At 29.3% G+C, this 17863-nt stretch overlaps 2 protein-coding genes across 2 annotated transcripts in view; both read right to left on the reverse strand.

The window, feature by feature from the left end:
* Positions 1 to 17288, reverse strand: part of Sha (shavenoid) — a 65156-nt gene extending 47868 nt beyond the window's left edge. Inside the window, exon 1 of the mRNA XM_064217749.1 lies at positions 16962 to 17288. The gene's annotated coding sequence lies outside the window, so the exon portion shown is untranslated. The remainder of the gene's footprint in view (positions 1 to 16961) is intronic.
* The window catches only part of Prosalpha3 (Proteasome alpha3 subunit), a 248723-nt gene that overhangs the window by 181656 nt on the left and 49204 nt on the right, over positions 1 to 17863 (reverse strand). The gene's annotated exons all lie outside the window — the stretch shown is intronic.

Here is a 17863-nt window from a genome sequence, read left to right on the forward strand (position 1 = left end):
CGTTAACAGTGTACCGATCCCGTGCTTCGGAAAGTACGAATATAATTTGGTTCTGTATCAAATAAATTTTATACATTTGTCGTATAAGCGATAACATTTTATTAACTAATACAAAATAATTTCTCATCTAATAACCGTTAAGACGCGCCGTTTAATTTCATTTTAGGTAATACAAAATGTATGCTTATTGCCTTAAGTTCATTCACTTAAAGCGCAATTATTGTGGGGGCATTGAAGAGTTTTATTATGAATTTATGATTGTCAGCTCTCTTATGCCTTATTCCAATGGAATAAAGGCGGTTTTTGACGGTAGATTATGACATGTCGTATGGTTGTAAGGCATTAGCCAGTGCGATATGGTAGGATGGTCGGCGCTGGAGCGTGATGCTTAACTGCCCAAGTACGACACTGACTTGGAAGCTTTTTCCTGAGTTTTTAAGTCGAAAGTTGCGAACATTGATTAATATTATTATTATTAATTTATTCAGTCTCTTGATGCGGAACTTGTTTCTAGCTTTTTAAAATGTATTACTGTTTTTTTTTTTAAGTAATGCCGTATATAAATCTTAACTGCAGCACTGTATTTACAAGAACAGACGATAACGCGTACAATAAAATGTAAAAACAATTTAATAAATTTATTAAACAGATTTAATAACTTTGAAAAGGTTTGCATATTTTAGACTATGTATTCGTAAGTATATTTTAGAGTTTATAATGACAAAAAAGTTGCCGAGAAAGTCTATTCAAAAATAGTATATAATAAATAAACATTTTAATAATTTAAAGATTCGTAATTAACTTATCTGTGTAATTCAATTTTCGGAAGAGAATAACTGCTGAGTTTCATGTCGGTTCTTCTCGGTAGAATTTACATCCGGGACTTAAAATTTAGCTTAAATTTGTAAATAATAATAATAATAATCATTTACACATACTACTGTACTTAATAAATAACCAAATAAACAGTTTCCAAATGTCCCACTACTGGGCTAAGGTTCTCTCTCCCTTTAAGGAAGGTTTGGATTTTATAATTATATATACTAAAACGAATAACTAAACTTAATTAACAAATCAAGTAGATAAACTATGTCTTTGTATATAATATTTAAATTAGATCTGTGCGAATCGAGGCGGCTAGCAAGATTAAATATAATGTGCATTACTGACACGACATTCGTTTACTACGGACTCTGTTTCCCACAGTTCAGAAAAATTAAAATAACCACAGTTGATTAACATAAGTAGTCATGTTTAGAACTAATATGAAATTAAATTAGAACCGTGTCGTGTTTTCTCTACTCATAATATAGTCAAAGTTTTAATTTGAGCCAAAACGGCTGAGTGGTTAGAAGTCGTGACGCTTAACTGAAGATTGCGGGTTCAAGTCCGAGCATTATTTCTTCATTAAGTTTTCACGCTTGCGTATAAAATTCGTCTATTGAGTGAAAACTTCGTAAGGCAACCTGTACAACATACTACGTGAGCAATATGGTGGATAAGCTGTAAACCATATCATATAAATATATATATTACGGTAGTTGTACGGTAGTTGTGGCATAAATCTTTAAAGTTAATTTACACTTTTGAATGGAAAGGTTTCAAAATCGCATAATCCTCAATGTATTTCCCAGTCAACGCTCTAAGATTTAAAAAAAGAAGGTAAGGTGAGCTTCATCTTGGCAATAAAATAATGATATGATATCAAATACGAGTGCTAATGTACTAAGTTAAAAAGTAATTGTTGCCTTAGAAAATATATATAAACCGCTCGAACAATAACTTTGTTTCGGTTAATGTGCATCACTACAGAATAGTACCACCTGCGTGGACGCGTACTTTACTGAATTATTAACGTTGTATCGAATTTACATAGCAGGTTTAAATAAATTTTAACTTCACGTATTTCAAAATATAATTTGTTTTTATATAATTATACTAATTAAATAAATAATCTGTTATTATTAATCTAATTAATTAAATTATAAAATATATTATTCAATAAATAAATAATGTATAATAAATTAAATCGTAATATTTTATATTTAATACAACATAACTTACGTTCAAAATATTAAAAAGTTAACATAAAATACACAAAGGACTTTGTCACATTTAAGGCAATAAAATTTTCGCACGGCACTGAGATATATTTACCGCAAGCTTAAATTTGACATGGTAACAAATGTAATATTTCATTTAAACTAAAACCGCTAACTACTTCACTTGTAAATAAGACGCTTGTCGCAACGTCGGCTTGTAAGTACATAATCTTATATTACTGTCTTGCTGTTTTACCATCATACATGACTTTAAAGTTATAACGTTTATACTCAGTAACTGTGCACTCAATTTATTAAGTAAATAGTGTTACTACGGTTTCTTATGTTATTTTTTAATAAAAACAGTCATGTAATTTTAAGTATTGTGCACTCGAAATTAAATAAATATTTCTTGTGTTTTTCGCTGGTTGTTTTTATCCGAACCGGTGATATTCGACAATGAATACGTAAGTGCTTAATGCTTCTATATTGGATGAAGATTTATTTTTTACTTGAGTTTGAATTTAAATAAATATTACTTGTTTTTTAAATGTAATTTTCTATTATCTCGAATCGCATATCGGTGGCTACTATAAGCTGGTTGAACCAACCATTCCAGTCTTAATTCAAAATGTTGATTCAACTTTTAACTTTATTTGTTCCAAGGTTGGATCCAATCTCTGAAATATGCTTTAATTTATTTTAATTGTCTCAAAAATCTAAAATTATACATTCAAATATCGAATTAAATAAATTTTGCTAGCTCATCAATATATATTAATGTATTACAACGACAATTTCAGTTTAAAATGTATTTATCAAAATATGGAATTATATAATCGAACATAGAGCACTAAATTTAGTACATACAAGTATACATATGTTTACATAAGACGATTTATTTAAGAATCCTTAAGTAATCTAGATTTCTCTGACAATATCCATTCAAATCACGAATAAAACGATTAGGTAAGATGTATTTCCCGTTGGTTTTGTATGCATGGTATGACCAATACGGATCCATTTTAACTATTTGCGTGTAAAGATAGCATTCAAATGACGTCATCACAATTTATTACTTCAAAACTAAAAGATGTGCTGTAAAATTCGTTTACCGTTCATTTTTTTTTTTTTTATTAAATATAATTACGAGGTATTATATAAACGCTCTACGTCCGTGACTAAATCTAATTTCATAAAAGTGCTTTCACATTTCGCGATTTTAAGACGAATGAGACATTTATTATTCATAGGTATTATTGTTATTTTAAAAGTAAAGTAGATATCCCAGTACTCACTTTACATTATTGTAATATCTTAGTTTAATAACAATGAGTCTTATTAAAATTGATGACAGGGCTTTTGAAACAGATTACATATTATTGGAAATATGTGGGCTGGCGAATGGCCACTCAAAGGTTTCCACCGCATAGATATTGGCAGCGTAAGACATATAAATCACACCAATGCTCTACTACATGTCGCAACGAACGAAGTCTCAATTATTAAAATCGATCTGAAAGTTGATATATTTTTTTATGAAAAACAAAGGTATTACATCGTACAGCCTAATATTCAGCATATTATTTTAATAGAATAAATCTGAATTTAAACATCAATAATTTTATATTACTTTGTTTTATTTAATGTTTAATGTGTTACCTTTTTTTTTGTATTTTTCGAAAAAGTATTACGCCAATATCATGATAATCTTAATTATGCGTAACAAGTTCAATGTACTATGAAATCTATATTGTCATATTAATTAGAATGTAAGTTTACATAAAATCTTAGAGCTGACGTTAAATAGGTTTGAATTATTGTTAAAAAAAGAATCAACTGTATAATCCGCGTAAAATCCCGCTGTTAAAATACGGTCGGAAATTCTGATCGATTTGTTTAAATAATTCTAATAGCGCGTTGGCTTTAACTTATGTATGTGAAAATCGTTTACAAAACAGTGGCATTCCTTTGGCTAATTTATAAAACAAAGATAAATATGAATGTCAATATTCATTATACTCAGTCTCAATTAATTTAACCGTCCCAAAGTTGTTTTGAAACTTAAATATTTTTATAAAACTAATAGTCACCCGCGACTTTGCATGCGTTTAAGGAGTTGATCGTCAGCTGTAAGGCATAAAAAGTCCCTTCCTTTGGATTTAAGATTGCTTAGTGTCAATTTTCATCAAATTCGTTGCAGTGGTTTGCCCGTAAAATATCAACAGACAGACAGAGTTAAACATCATTAATTGTATTAATCAGATTTTTAATCCTATAAGGTCAAACAGCTTGTGAAAATCAAGGAACATTTTGAATACATATTTAATATTTACGTTTAAACAAAACTTGGGTGCGTTTCACATGTAAACATATCAAAGAAAATAATGTCACTTGATGCTATCTCTGAAACTATGTTTCGCAATTAAAATTACACATTCGTGTACGTCTCCTGTATTTTGTTTTGCTATTTACCTTTAGACTTTTTTAATTTTTTGTTATTAAAGAATGTACATACACTTATATGAATGTAATTATATATTATTTTAGATAAAAAATATACTATTAGATACTATTATCTTATTATTCCTAATTGTTGTTTCTTTATTCAATGTTTAACCGTAATTGGTGGTAGAGCTTTGTGCAAGCCCATCTGGGTAGATGAAGATGGTTTGAAGAGTGAGTAAGCCAGTGTAAACTATATGCACATGGGATATAACATCTTAGTTTCCAAGGTTGATGGCGCATTGGATGTAAGGAAAGTTTAATATTTCTTACAGCGCCATTGTCTATGGGCGGCGGTGACCACTAACCATCAGGTAAGCCATACTCACGTTTATTGATTAAAATCAAAACGTAGGAAAGCATTGTATTTTCTTGGATTTGAACAAGTACAATATTTACGTTTTAGTTATATTGTAAAATAAAAACCTACAGGTGTCGTTTAAAATGCTGCCATTTGTGTATCCGCCAATCCACTCTGGAGTAGCGTGGCTTATAAGCTACAACCAGGAGGACGTTATCCAGCAGTAAGTCATGTCACGGCCTGTTACTTGTATAACTATGATAGAAAACCGAACGATCTTACAAGTTTTACATCTTGGTAGTATTTAAAAAATATAGGTATGTCTACGAAAGGTTATCAAAATGTAATTTTCATTCAAAAATGAAGTAGTACGAATTTGGCCGACGATTTGATTTGTTTTAAATCACTTCAGTCGTGATATATAATTTATTAATAGATTTTAAATATCTATACTAATATTATAAATACGAAAATAATTCTGTCAGTCAGTTGCTCTTTCACGGTCAAACCATTGAACCGAACTTGATAAAAAATTAGTATGAAGCAAGTTTAACTCCAAGACATAGAGTACTTTTTATGCCTAATACTGGTCGATTAACCCCGACAATTAGTCGATTATATTTTATGTAAATTACGATTTTTTTATTTACAGTGAACATGTCGATAGCTTTGTCGCCGATACATAAAAAAAATGTTATTAACTTTTATCTACTTGGTCGTATGGCTTTATGCGAGCCCGTCTGAGTAGGTACCACTTATACTTTGTATTCTTGTTACAGTTTGAATGATAAATGAGCTAGTGTAAAGGTACAGGGGAGAATCTTAGTTCCCAGGTTTGGTAGTGCATTGGCGATTGTCATGGCCAACTTCTATGGGTTGTGGTGACCATTAGCCAACAGGTGGCCAATTTATTTCAAATAATATAACATACACTCAAAATATATTTTATATATCACTAATATAATTTGTTATGTATGCGTAAGTTTTTGTTAAGTTAAAAAAAACATGTAAATATTGGCATTGCGTGAAAATTATGCACGTCGCGTCCAGGGGATATTACGACTTTCCATGGTCTTGCTAGCTTGGAACGTGATCGCACATTAGTGTTGCCAGTTAAACACACACAATAAACATTACTGTCTTGTAACTAAAATATTTATCTTAAACAATAATGTATTACGTGCTTACTTAAGCTAGTCAACTGTGAATAATTATATTAAAATAACAATATGAGATAGAAAATGCAACAACATATTTCTTAAAAACTCCTTGTAATAATATTTCAGACCTGATTTTTTTTAAGATATTTTTAACTTTCAGTATTTTCTATGTACGACTTGACGTCCGGCCGCTTGTGGATGTGTTTCTGTGACGTGTATTTTTTTTCGTACGTTACAAAAACCATTCAATTGAATGAGCACCATGTTGTTTGGTCGAGACTGGAACGAGACTTTGATCGGATTTTGGAGTCGGGATGTTACAAAGATATACCAAAAAATTTATTTGATATTTTTGATATTCACAAACGTAGTTAATTTAAATTTAAAAAGTAGAAATATACTAAGTATGAGATATAATATAAAGCACTAGTTTCCGCCAGCGGTTTCGCCCTCACAGGAGAAGCAGGTGTTATATATGTATACAAAAACTCATGATAATCGTACTTATTAAGACATAAAAAGGTAGCAAATAAACAAACTCACAATCACATTTATAATACTAGTTAGGATTCTAAGGCGTTCAAAATCACAATTGAAACGACACAATTTCCCAACTAATGAGTTTTCTAACTACTAAAATAGTTAAAATAATCTATAAATATTATTGACCATAATATTTCAAACGGAGGTACCGAAGCAAACCGCTACTGGTCTAATGGACTAACAGATATGCACAATGTATTACTAAATGTAATTTGAACGTGCTGGATGACTGCTGAGAACAAACGGACGTGTGTGTTTTAAGGTCATAGGCCAAGTCTAGACAAGTTGAATGAGTTTTGAGAATATACCTCGGAATGTTTCTTTCGCTTCCGATCTAAGGCTATTCCACACTTTGTTTTTTGATACTCAATACAACATTTCTTATCGAAACCGCTTTCATCGATAGTATAGCGGTTTCATGAAACTTGTCGAAACAAATTATATTTGAAAAATGACAATTTTTATTTTTGCTACGGACATCAAACGTACGTTTAATAATATACCAAATGATAATTACTACTTATTATTTTGTTTATAATACTTATGCTCCACCTGCGTCTTAACGTACATTATCACCTTAACTAAGCAGATGTAACCATTTTTAGACGTTAAAATTGTACAACCATTGTTTTGTAGTATTAGATATTGGAAGATAACACGGCCTGCGGTTTCTTCAACACAACAAAGGATAACGTTATAAATTACGCACTAAGTCCTGTTATATCAACGCGTTCGTATTGAGGTTAATAAAGTTACAGGTAGGCTTTTTATGGGTTAATGCGTTAATGTACCTGCGCTCTTAAGACTACTACGCTCTTAGTACTTCTTGGTGCGATAATTATTGCTCAGTTCTACATTAACATAATTAATAACGTTAACGGAGATACAACACTAGCATAAGGAAAAAAAAAAACGACTAATTCCAATAAACATAATATCCTTTCCATGAAACATAAAATACAACATAAATCTTATGCATGACGTGTAAATTATCATAAAATTGATCTAATATTAAGTTCAGAAAAATCTATTGCTAAGCAAACTAGACGTTCTCCAAATTAATCTTCATTATATTATTAATAATTATCATTACACTAATACCGGAATAACTCGATAATTCGTTCTGCGAGGTATTTATCATATTAACATTGGGACGATTGCAATCAATCAAGACGAAGATTTCAAATGATTCAAGTTATTGCAACGCTCTGCTAGTCATTTATTTCCAAACGTGTTCGAAAAAAGGACTTTTTATATTCGACTCGTGTGGTTTTTTTATTAACCGTTGCATTAGAAATGATTTATATGCATATAAAAAATCTGTATCAATGACGTATATGCTATGCGCATGATTTTTATAAGATTTATCGTTGCTATTAATATTGAAACCGTAAACGAAATTTTGAATAATTTAGTGCATAGATTTATCTGCGCGGGTATCTTTTAAAAATCATTTAATTTATTTAACGGAACCTAGATGATATTTTATATCTTGAAAATGTTTATATCCAGAAGTGCTAGGTGTCGAGCATGATTTCTTAAAGAAATATGAACAGTGACGGTCACGGTGACCTGTCTTTAGCCTAGCCTTCTATACAAGATATATTATGATACACAATTGTAGTCTGATTTCCCTCAATCTCAGAAACACATCTAGTGCAAGGTCAGGTTAAAATTGTATCCAAATGGTTCTAAGCGCTACAAATTTTTGATCAGAATCTATTAATAAAAAAAAAGTAGCATTGTCTACTGTAGTGGTCTGTCGTCCCATAGTCTCTATGTGACGTAGATTATAGTATATTTTGTATATTGAACATAAAGATTATAAAGACTTAAACGATAAATAATAACTTAAAGAAATATGAACATGTATATAATAAAAGAATGCTACTTAGGTACAACTCTAAATCACTTCTACCAAGACAATGCCAGAGATTATCGAGGTTATTTTAATCGAAATAATCCTGAAACTTTCGTTTCGAGATTCAATTCAAATCAATCAAAATTTACGACAAATCGAAATGCTTAAGAGAAAGTTATTTTAACTCTTTAAAATATTTATTCATATTTATTATTAGTGATATTAAAAAAAAATACATACAGGTAACAACTTGTGTTTTCACAAAATAAAAACATAAACAGTTTTATATACATATAAATTATAGCATCTTATCAGCAGCTGCTAAAATAACATAATAAAAAAATCGCATCCAACTAATTCCGTATTGCAGTTTTGGACGCAGCAGTGTGGTTCTGAAGGATTTCGCGTTCCGGTACGCCGATTTTTTATATAGTTAGGCGGACGAGCATATGGGTCTGGACCATGGACCTGATGGTAAGCGGTCACCACCGCCCATAGACAATGGCGCTATAAGAATTATTTCCCAATCCTGACATCGCCACTCACCCTTCAAACCGGAACACAACAATACTAGGTACTGCTGTTTGGTGGTAGAATATCTGATGAGTGGGTGGTACCTACCCAGACGGGCAAGCACAGAGTATATACTTGATATGTGTATCCTATAGATTTTATAATGATTACAGACAATATATCATATTGTGCCATTTCACGTTCGTGTTTTGCGATGATTTTTGAGTCTCTCCCCAAATAATAACTCTAATAATTTATCTCGTTCCCTCGTCATTGATTTGACAGTTGATAAAAGAAAACACAGCGTTCTAATCATCTCCTGAACTACATTTATAGCTAAACCCGTAAATAATATACTAAAATTTGAATATGAACTTATATTATCTGTACTATAAGTGATTAACAGTAATTGTAAACGGTATACGACATCCGACCGATCGCATGATCTACATACATCGTTGCGTGTTGTATGAAATGCCTCCGTTATTCTTTACGTCGTTACCGTTATAAAATTGACCAGAGGATCTCGTTCACACAATATCTGAACGTTAATACTTAAAGCTTAATATTTTTTGATTGGCTCTACAAAGTTTATATTTAAAGAAATATCCTTGCAACTGTTTGAGAATGTAATTTGTTGATTTCATTGTAGACTACATGAAACTCACCTACTTCGTTCAGTATAATTATAGTTTCGTACTATTCTGGACTGTTTTGTTATACTCAATCTAGCCGTATTCATACACTTGTATTTATAATATTTAAAATGTTTGATTTTCAATATTTAGTTTCTAATTCGTTATGAATAATGTATAAGGGTGACACCAAAGATTTATTTCGTTATTTTAAAATTGTGCGTGTAACGTTACTTACTTTTTAACGTAACTTAATATTATGACTCATAACAAGTTATTGTAAACGGGATCTATGATCTTACCAAAAATAACGGCGCGTGCGCATCATACGTTTTAATTTTTATGATAATTTAAATAGTTCCGCCGACGTTTAAGCGTATTTAATTACCTGATTCACTGACTTCTTTGTTTTTATACTTGATGATTCTAGTTAGTTAGTTAAAGTTAACTTTTTTACTGTTATTTATTATTGAGTCAATAACGTAACGCACGTTTTTACAAGATTGTATTTTGCAACGATTCCTTTAACACTGTTTATTCAGTAACGGACAAAATGTAAAATTCTATTGAAATTATAATATCATATAACGTTACAATTAATATTGTATAAAAATTTTGAGCGTTTTGATTACATTTTACACATATACATTCCTCTGAGTTAGAACGAAACACATGTATCGGTAGATTAATTTAACAACGGTATTCAATGTTACAAAAACAAAATGTACTTATAGATATTTCCCTACAGCTTATGGTAGGTAATGCGGATTGAAATAGAGGGGATTGTGACACCGTTACCGTTAAACTGGCCACATTGGTCGCTTTGGTACCGCCTGCTTGAAGGCGGAACCGATTATATCAAATAATGAGTGTTTTCGTTGACTGTCAATTAGCCAAAACGCTTGGTTAGTTAATGCGTAATACGATTAAATAAAACTGCCCCCTGTAATCGTGTTCTTATACGTTATTTTGATCTTAAAAAAATGTGTTCATTACTTTAAAGATGGCTTCTTTCAAAGCAGATTTAACGTTATAAAGAATTAAATAATTTCATAACAATATCTGACTACTATCCTTATAATTAAGCTTAAATATATCATCAATTTTTTTCTTAATTTTTTCTCTAGTTCTTGAATAATTTCTTGTAACTTATGTATCATTGTTTGGATCAAAAATATGGAAAAGCGATTGAGGTGGACAAATTAAATGGCGATATCAAATGATTCATCCATATAAACATAAGTGGATTCAAAGGGCTAAGCGGCACAAATAAAATCATGTAATTATTGCGTGAAATCAAGATTAGCCAACAACTTGTGGCATAAATATATAAGGTTAATGATTAATTTTTACGCAGAGTTAAGAGGTCATTATTCATTAGCAAATTTCACATGCTTTCAATTTAATACGGTTTTATATGATTTACCAGTTACGACTGTACACAAAAATATTTTATTATAAAATAAATATTTTATATTTATATTTTTTAATCTTAGCATATATTAAAAGATAAAATATAGGGATATAAAATTTAATATAAAATGTAAATTAGAAAAGAAATGCATAATTTAAGATATTATCCTTAATTTATTTGATATAATAATACTAGTTAAAACCGTAGCTTCGCCCACGTGGAATTCGGTATGTGATTAAAATCGTTGAAAAACTGCAATCGTGTCAAATGTGAAATAACATACATAGGTATATAATAAAAATGGTCTTAGTATATATATGTATAATATTCTGAGACTTTTATTATGAAGCCGTGACAGTTTAGTGTGGCGACTATCGGACTGCATCACAAATGTTCAATTTCACGGCAAGCACTTCTTTCTATTTAAAATTATGTCCGTAATAATTTGTAAGTTTTTACTAGGTTTAACGGTGAAAAAAAACTCATAATAACTTACATCGTCTGTTTAATCCATTTTGGGATAGAATTGTCAAAAGACATATTGTAACGATATTTCTATTATATACCTAAACAAATTAATCTACACATTTTATCTTAAAAAATTGAGCATGTTTAATTTTAATTTATTGACCTATATCTCCTATTCTATAGCATACCAAGTAAACTCTTAAAATCATTGTTATTTATTCAGATCATTCTAGTTTTAATATATACTATTATAATTACGTAATGCAATTACCAAAAACCACATTTTGTATTTAAAAAATATTCCTCAATTTACATTTTCTCCTTCATTTTTAAAACTTAAAACAAATCGTAATACATTACTCGAAGGGTTTATTAAAAAAAAATCTTTAGGATTAAAGTGTACTCCGTAAAATATTACATCAAAATTTATGTGAGAATAAAATTTGTAATATATTAAAAATATTAAAATACAAATTCTTATTCTTAAAAACGGAAAATAAATGTTTGAATAAATTTTATAATATGTGTTGCATAGAAATTAAATAATTTATAGCTGATATTGCCATTATAATAAACATGAATGTTAAACACAACAAATCAGGAATTCTAAAATGCATATAAATCGTCCTTGTCTAGTTATTTAAAGTTATAATGTTTAAATGTGAATGACCTTTTTAATTATGTCGCTACATATTAAAAAAAAAAACATATTTTATAAAAATTTTATAAAAACTGTGAATCGCAAAAAATCTAATAATTTATTTAACAGTAATTCATATATTTATTGATTCTTTTCGGTCAATTTTACATTCCGAGCGGGTGGAAGTTAATTGACTAAAGTATATTTTGTTTTTGACTTCGAATTAATAAGCAATAGCATCGACTCTCATAAAGTCCATTGGCAGTATGTAGTTTAGTAGCTCACGTGAATACTCAGTTGGTCGAGCTTCTAATCATAAAATCAATCATAACACAATCAAGAATCTTGTCTGAATCAAGATTTTCACGTCTTGGTAAAAAAATAAACAATACAAAAAAATAACAGCTTACGAAAATTTTTCTGCATTTGCATTGAAACCATAAACTTCTGAGCTTCTAAAATCAGGCCTTTTTGAAGTCGGTGTTAACTTAACCAAGACTATTTAGTTAAGCCGCGCTAATGTCGCCTTATAACTCGGAGGTTGAACTTTGATAAGTGCATTTAAGCTTTATGGATAATCTTAAATGTTTTAGTTTGCATTGATGTTGAGTTTAAGAAAATATACACAATATTTGGTAAACTAATTTTAATAATTATTAATATTAATAATAAAAAACCAAATATATTTATTTAATTATTCAAGGGTCGTGCTACCCTTTTATTATTATTATTATTTTTTTGCTCAGTGGATCGCAATTCCAATTCAATGGAAAAAATATGCTAGCATTTTTGTTACCATTCCACGTGGTCACGATTTGTGCAGTAACTATTTTTCATTTTTATTTGTATATAATTTAGACCGATAATGTTTATATTTCTAATTCGACTAAATGAAACAACATTATACATTATTTCAATTATCATGTTTCGATTCGAACCAATTTCAATATTTGCCATATACCGTCGGCGTTATGCGTCTTGTAATTGCCACATTTTGTATGTAACAATAAGACATCCTATAAAAAGTCCTCTTATATAACATCATATAAAAATATGAACTAAAATATTAAAAATGTAAATATATGTAAATTGAAGGCAATGTTGTTTTTGTGATTTTTTATTTTATATAATAAAAAATTAAAAAAGCTCCTACATTGATACGAATAATTTCGTTTTAAAGTTATTTAATAAATGTGTACAAAAAGCGATCGTTTTTTTGTTACTTTGATAATGTTTACAGCTTTAAAGACGTATCGCTTTGAATGTTATCTATTTATTTATTTTTTTTTTTTTATTTATTTTATTTATTGGAAAAGTTACACCATCAACATATCACTAAGCACTTAAAATTAATATCTGTTGGGTAACATACAAAATGATACGTCATTAAAGGTGTAAACAACATTGAATCTACATCAGATATTAATTTTTAGTGCTTAGAGATAAGTTGATGGTGTAACTTTTTCAATAAATAAACAAATAAAATAAAAATAAATAACCAAATTAAGAAATCGATCTAATATTAGATCAGATAAAAATTTTATTTTTTAAATATTTGCATCAAAATCAAGTAATATAAATAATCTAATCACTTACTGTCACATAATATATTTAACAGAAAAATAACGTATTACAATTTCTTTCCTTAAATTTCCTTAGAAACAAAACTAAAAAACGTATTTACCTTGCTTCATGCTTGCAAAGACATCTTAAAAAAATATTTACTAACCCTCAGTTATGATGAGGTAGAAGCACTATTAAAACGCATATTATAATTTACACACTTAATAATATATACATGTATATATAATTTATGTAGGTGCATGACACACACACACACATACACACACACAAACAGACACGCTTATAATATATGCTGTTGTAAAATATTGATATGGAAGAGCGGTGTCTTCTGGCATAGGTGTCCTGCTGCACTTAAAAGAAGGCTCCAACCTTTACTGTGTATACCGTAATAAGCTGTATAAATATATATATATATATTTTTTATTTACCAATTCGGTTGAAAAAATGCAACCAAATTGATGACCTCCTTCTTTTGAATTGGATTAAAGTTAGAGCTATACGTCAAGTCTCTAGTTTGATCTTACAGAATAATTTGTGTTTTCGTTTTCTCAATATAATTATCGCTCTTCAGAATTTACCGATATTTCTCGACATTTTTTTTTTAAATAATTATAGTTACTCATCAAACATACGTATTAATGAAATATAGAAAACGAACCTCTTTGAATGCTAAACGTGAAATATATAGATCTGTTAAAACCTTCGGTAGCTTCATTCAACATTACAAGACAATAAAATATTGAAACAAAGGGAAAAGTGTTGACACAAAATAAGTTAAGACTAAGAATCGGCTATTCTCTACGTCGTAATAAATAGTTACGACATTTCCTATTCAATTTTGCTGTTGAATAATACAAGCGATTCGTCCTGGCTGAACTTGAGGGAAAAAACTTATAATACAGATAAAAAATATTCGAAATTCAATTACTTTATGCTATAATTAGAATTTTTTATTTTATTGTTTTATTTATTTAAATTCTCATCATCATCGTTCATCATCAATGATCATCATCGTATCAACCGACCTCAGAGATATCAACCACTCACTAGATATTTTACCGCTAAACAGCAGTAGTCAATTCTGTTGTGTTCCGGTTTGAAGGATGAGTGAGCCATTATAACTAAAGCACAATGGTCATACTTTCTTAGATCCCAAGGTTGGTGGCGCATTTGGGATGTGTGGAATAATTAATATTTCTTACAGCGCCTTTGTCTGTGGGCGGTGGTGACCACTTACCATCAGGTGGCATATTTACCCGACCGACTGACATTATTATATTTAAAAAAAATCCAATGACTCGACTCGGGGTTCCAACCCAAGTCCTCGGGATCTGCCTTATATCTTCTAACCAATACACTCTCTCTGATAATATATAATTATTACTCTGTTATTACAAAGTAATATACCAGTAATAAAGGAAATGAAATCATCATTACATATTTTTACAATAATAATTAATTATTAATAAAATACCTACATCAAAACCTTCATTGCTCTCGCGGCAACTAAATTACAAATATGTAGTTTTAATTACTATAACTTGTCTATACAATAACTTTTTTTAATAAATGTTATTAATATACTTGTTACTTTTTTTATTTTAAATAAATAGGTGGACTAGTTAACGGACCACCTGAAGGTAAGTGTAGTTAACCTAAGGAAATAAGCCTTTACGTCAGTCCCTTTGTTTATAATTACACTGGCTCACTCACTTTTCAAAACGGAACACAACAATAATAAATATTGCTCTTTGACAGAATATTCTGTGATAACGGTTTTATTAACTAACTAGATGTCAATTAATGTGTTACTGAAACTGATGTTAAGTAAATTAATTTAATGAATTATTGCTGCAAATATTCTCATCTAATCAATATAACACGTGAGTACTATAACACAATTACAATGTGTATTGTTGAAGACGGCAATTATATCTTCTCATTATCGAGATCTCTTTTTACCGACATCGTGAGAATCGACCGGAACAATGTCTTCGGAAGCAATCACACGTGTTGTGTACAAAACGCCTTTGTGTGTGTAAAGAAAAAAAACTCTTTATTTATTATAAATAAAGAGGTTTTATATATTTTATTTTTAGATGAGCAGAAATTTGTATGTCAAAGTGTTTATATTTGTATGCTTAATGTTATACAAACTGCTCTACGGTTTCACTCACGTTAAATTTGGATTATATGTTTCATAAAGTTTACCATATAGGTTAATGTTTATGGTTATTGACTCGCTTTTTAGGGTCACAGCTCAAAGTTATACAGCCTTATCTTCTCGCTGAACAAGCTATATAACGCAAAAATATTAATTTTATTTGGACTACTATTCTTAGCGCGTTCAACCTTAAAATTATCTAGCATTAAAAATAACAAAACATAAACACAATATTTTCAGTCACCAATATAAATAACTGTTATAATTATTACTCTTAAATTATTAATTAACAAATTTTTAATATTATAAATTCGCAATTTTGTTTGTAATAAATATAGAGGTTTTATATTTTACCTGACTCTTTTAACTCTTTTTTATACATACGAATAGAATATTTGATTACCAATTCATTTATATATATTTACAGTTATATTAAAAAATAAAAGAAGAAAGTAATTTATTAATTTATAACTTTATCTATAAAAATAAATCAGTTTTGTTTGACTTTCATCGCTACACGCTAAATTACATCTGTATATTATTAAATATAACTATTAAGAAAATATTTTTATAATTCCATATTCGAAATGAGTCGCACAGAATAGATAGCGAATTAATTCAGACATTTTGATTATTTATTGCTAGAACTAGTGACTACCGATTAGTCTATGGTTTATTATTGTATTGTATGTATGAGAAATAAATCAGTTTTAAGCTAAACAATGAATACGATGCCATATGATCTTATTGAAATTCATAAAGTACAAAACACGTTTTTAGATCTTAGAGATCTAAGAAAGTCTTTCAATCTTTTGTTATAATTTATTAAGTTGTAAATTTGCTGTTCATATAGATAACATGAAGTGGGAGCAAAAACTATACCAGAATATTACCTATCAATAAAATATGAGTTGCTTTTACATTTTCTCTTATTTCTTTATGTTTCATAACGTTATGTTAATGCAATTTTAATCATTATTATTTTTTTATTTGCAGTTTAACTTAGTAATCAAAATGATAAAGTTTTTATTTTGGATATACTCTCAATATATTATCATCGTATTTATTTATCTTTCATATTTTGTAATTAAAAAATAACAGATAATAAACTACTGTGAAGATAAAACTCACCTGAAAATAACGGCTACACTTCTTTACATACTGTAACGCTGCATTATGTTAATTTGTCTATATTTGTAACCTATTCACCAAAAAGTTCAGTCCACAACACATTTTCAAACATTTATTTCTCATCTGTTGCGGTTTAAAAATAGAATACTATTTTCGGCTCTATGCGTTACTACTGGAGGTTCTTTATCGTGTTCAGTTTCGAAATCACGCGAGGTTCTTTATCGTGTATTGTTCGAGTGTCGTTCGAGTAGACTCGTCAGTGCCGCGCGTGTCGGGTAAATGGCTCTACTCCGCCGCACCTGTCCGCTATCCTCGCATGGTATCGCACGGGGATGTTCAATATCAATGACTTGCAATTAAAAAGTTTACAGCACGCGCTACTAGAGTTCCGTACATATTTTTTATATTGAAATCTTTCTGTGAGCGCTTGTCTTCGCTCTGTTTGTTTTGTTGTTTAAAAATAGAAATAACATGCTGACATAGAGTAACAGTTACGTACTGTCAGTACTCATATGACCCGTTGTCTAAATTTACAGATTGTCTGTTATAACTTAAATATATATAACGAAGAAAAAAAAACATTTTAATAAACATTTTTAAACTATAAATTATCTATGGTTTCATAGATGAAATACAAAATCATAATGGTTCATCTAAATTCGCTCGTATTAAAGGAACCTTAATTTTACCTACATATTTATAATGATTGATGTCCAACAGATCAATTAAACTGACCGTTGGATCGGAATCGGATTAAATTTGGTACAGTATTCATTATGTAGTTAGTGTATTATGTGAGCTTCTTTATAAAGGCGAATAGAATAATTTCGGTAAAGTTAACTTTGATTAATTTATAATTTTAGTGTGAAAGTGATTTATTTTTCACGATGAAAATTAATAAG

This window comes from Vanessa tameamea, chromosome 18 (genome assembly GCF_037043105.1).
Source record: "Vanessa tameamea isolate UH-Manoa-2023 chromosome 18, ilVanTame1 primary haplotype, whole genome shotgun sequence".
NCBI lineage: Eukaryota > Metazoa > Arthropoda > Insecta > Lepidoptera > Nymphalidae > Vanessa > Vanessa tameamea.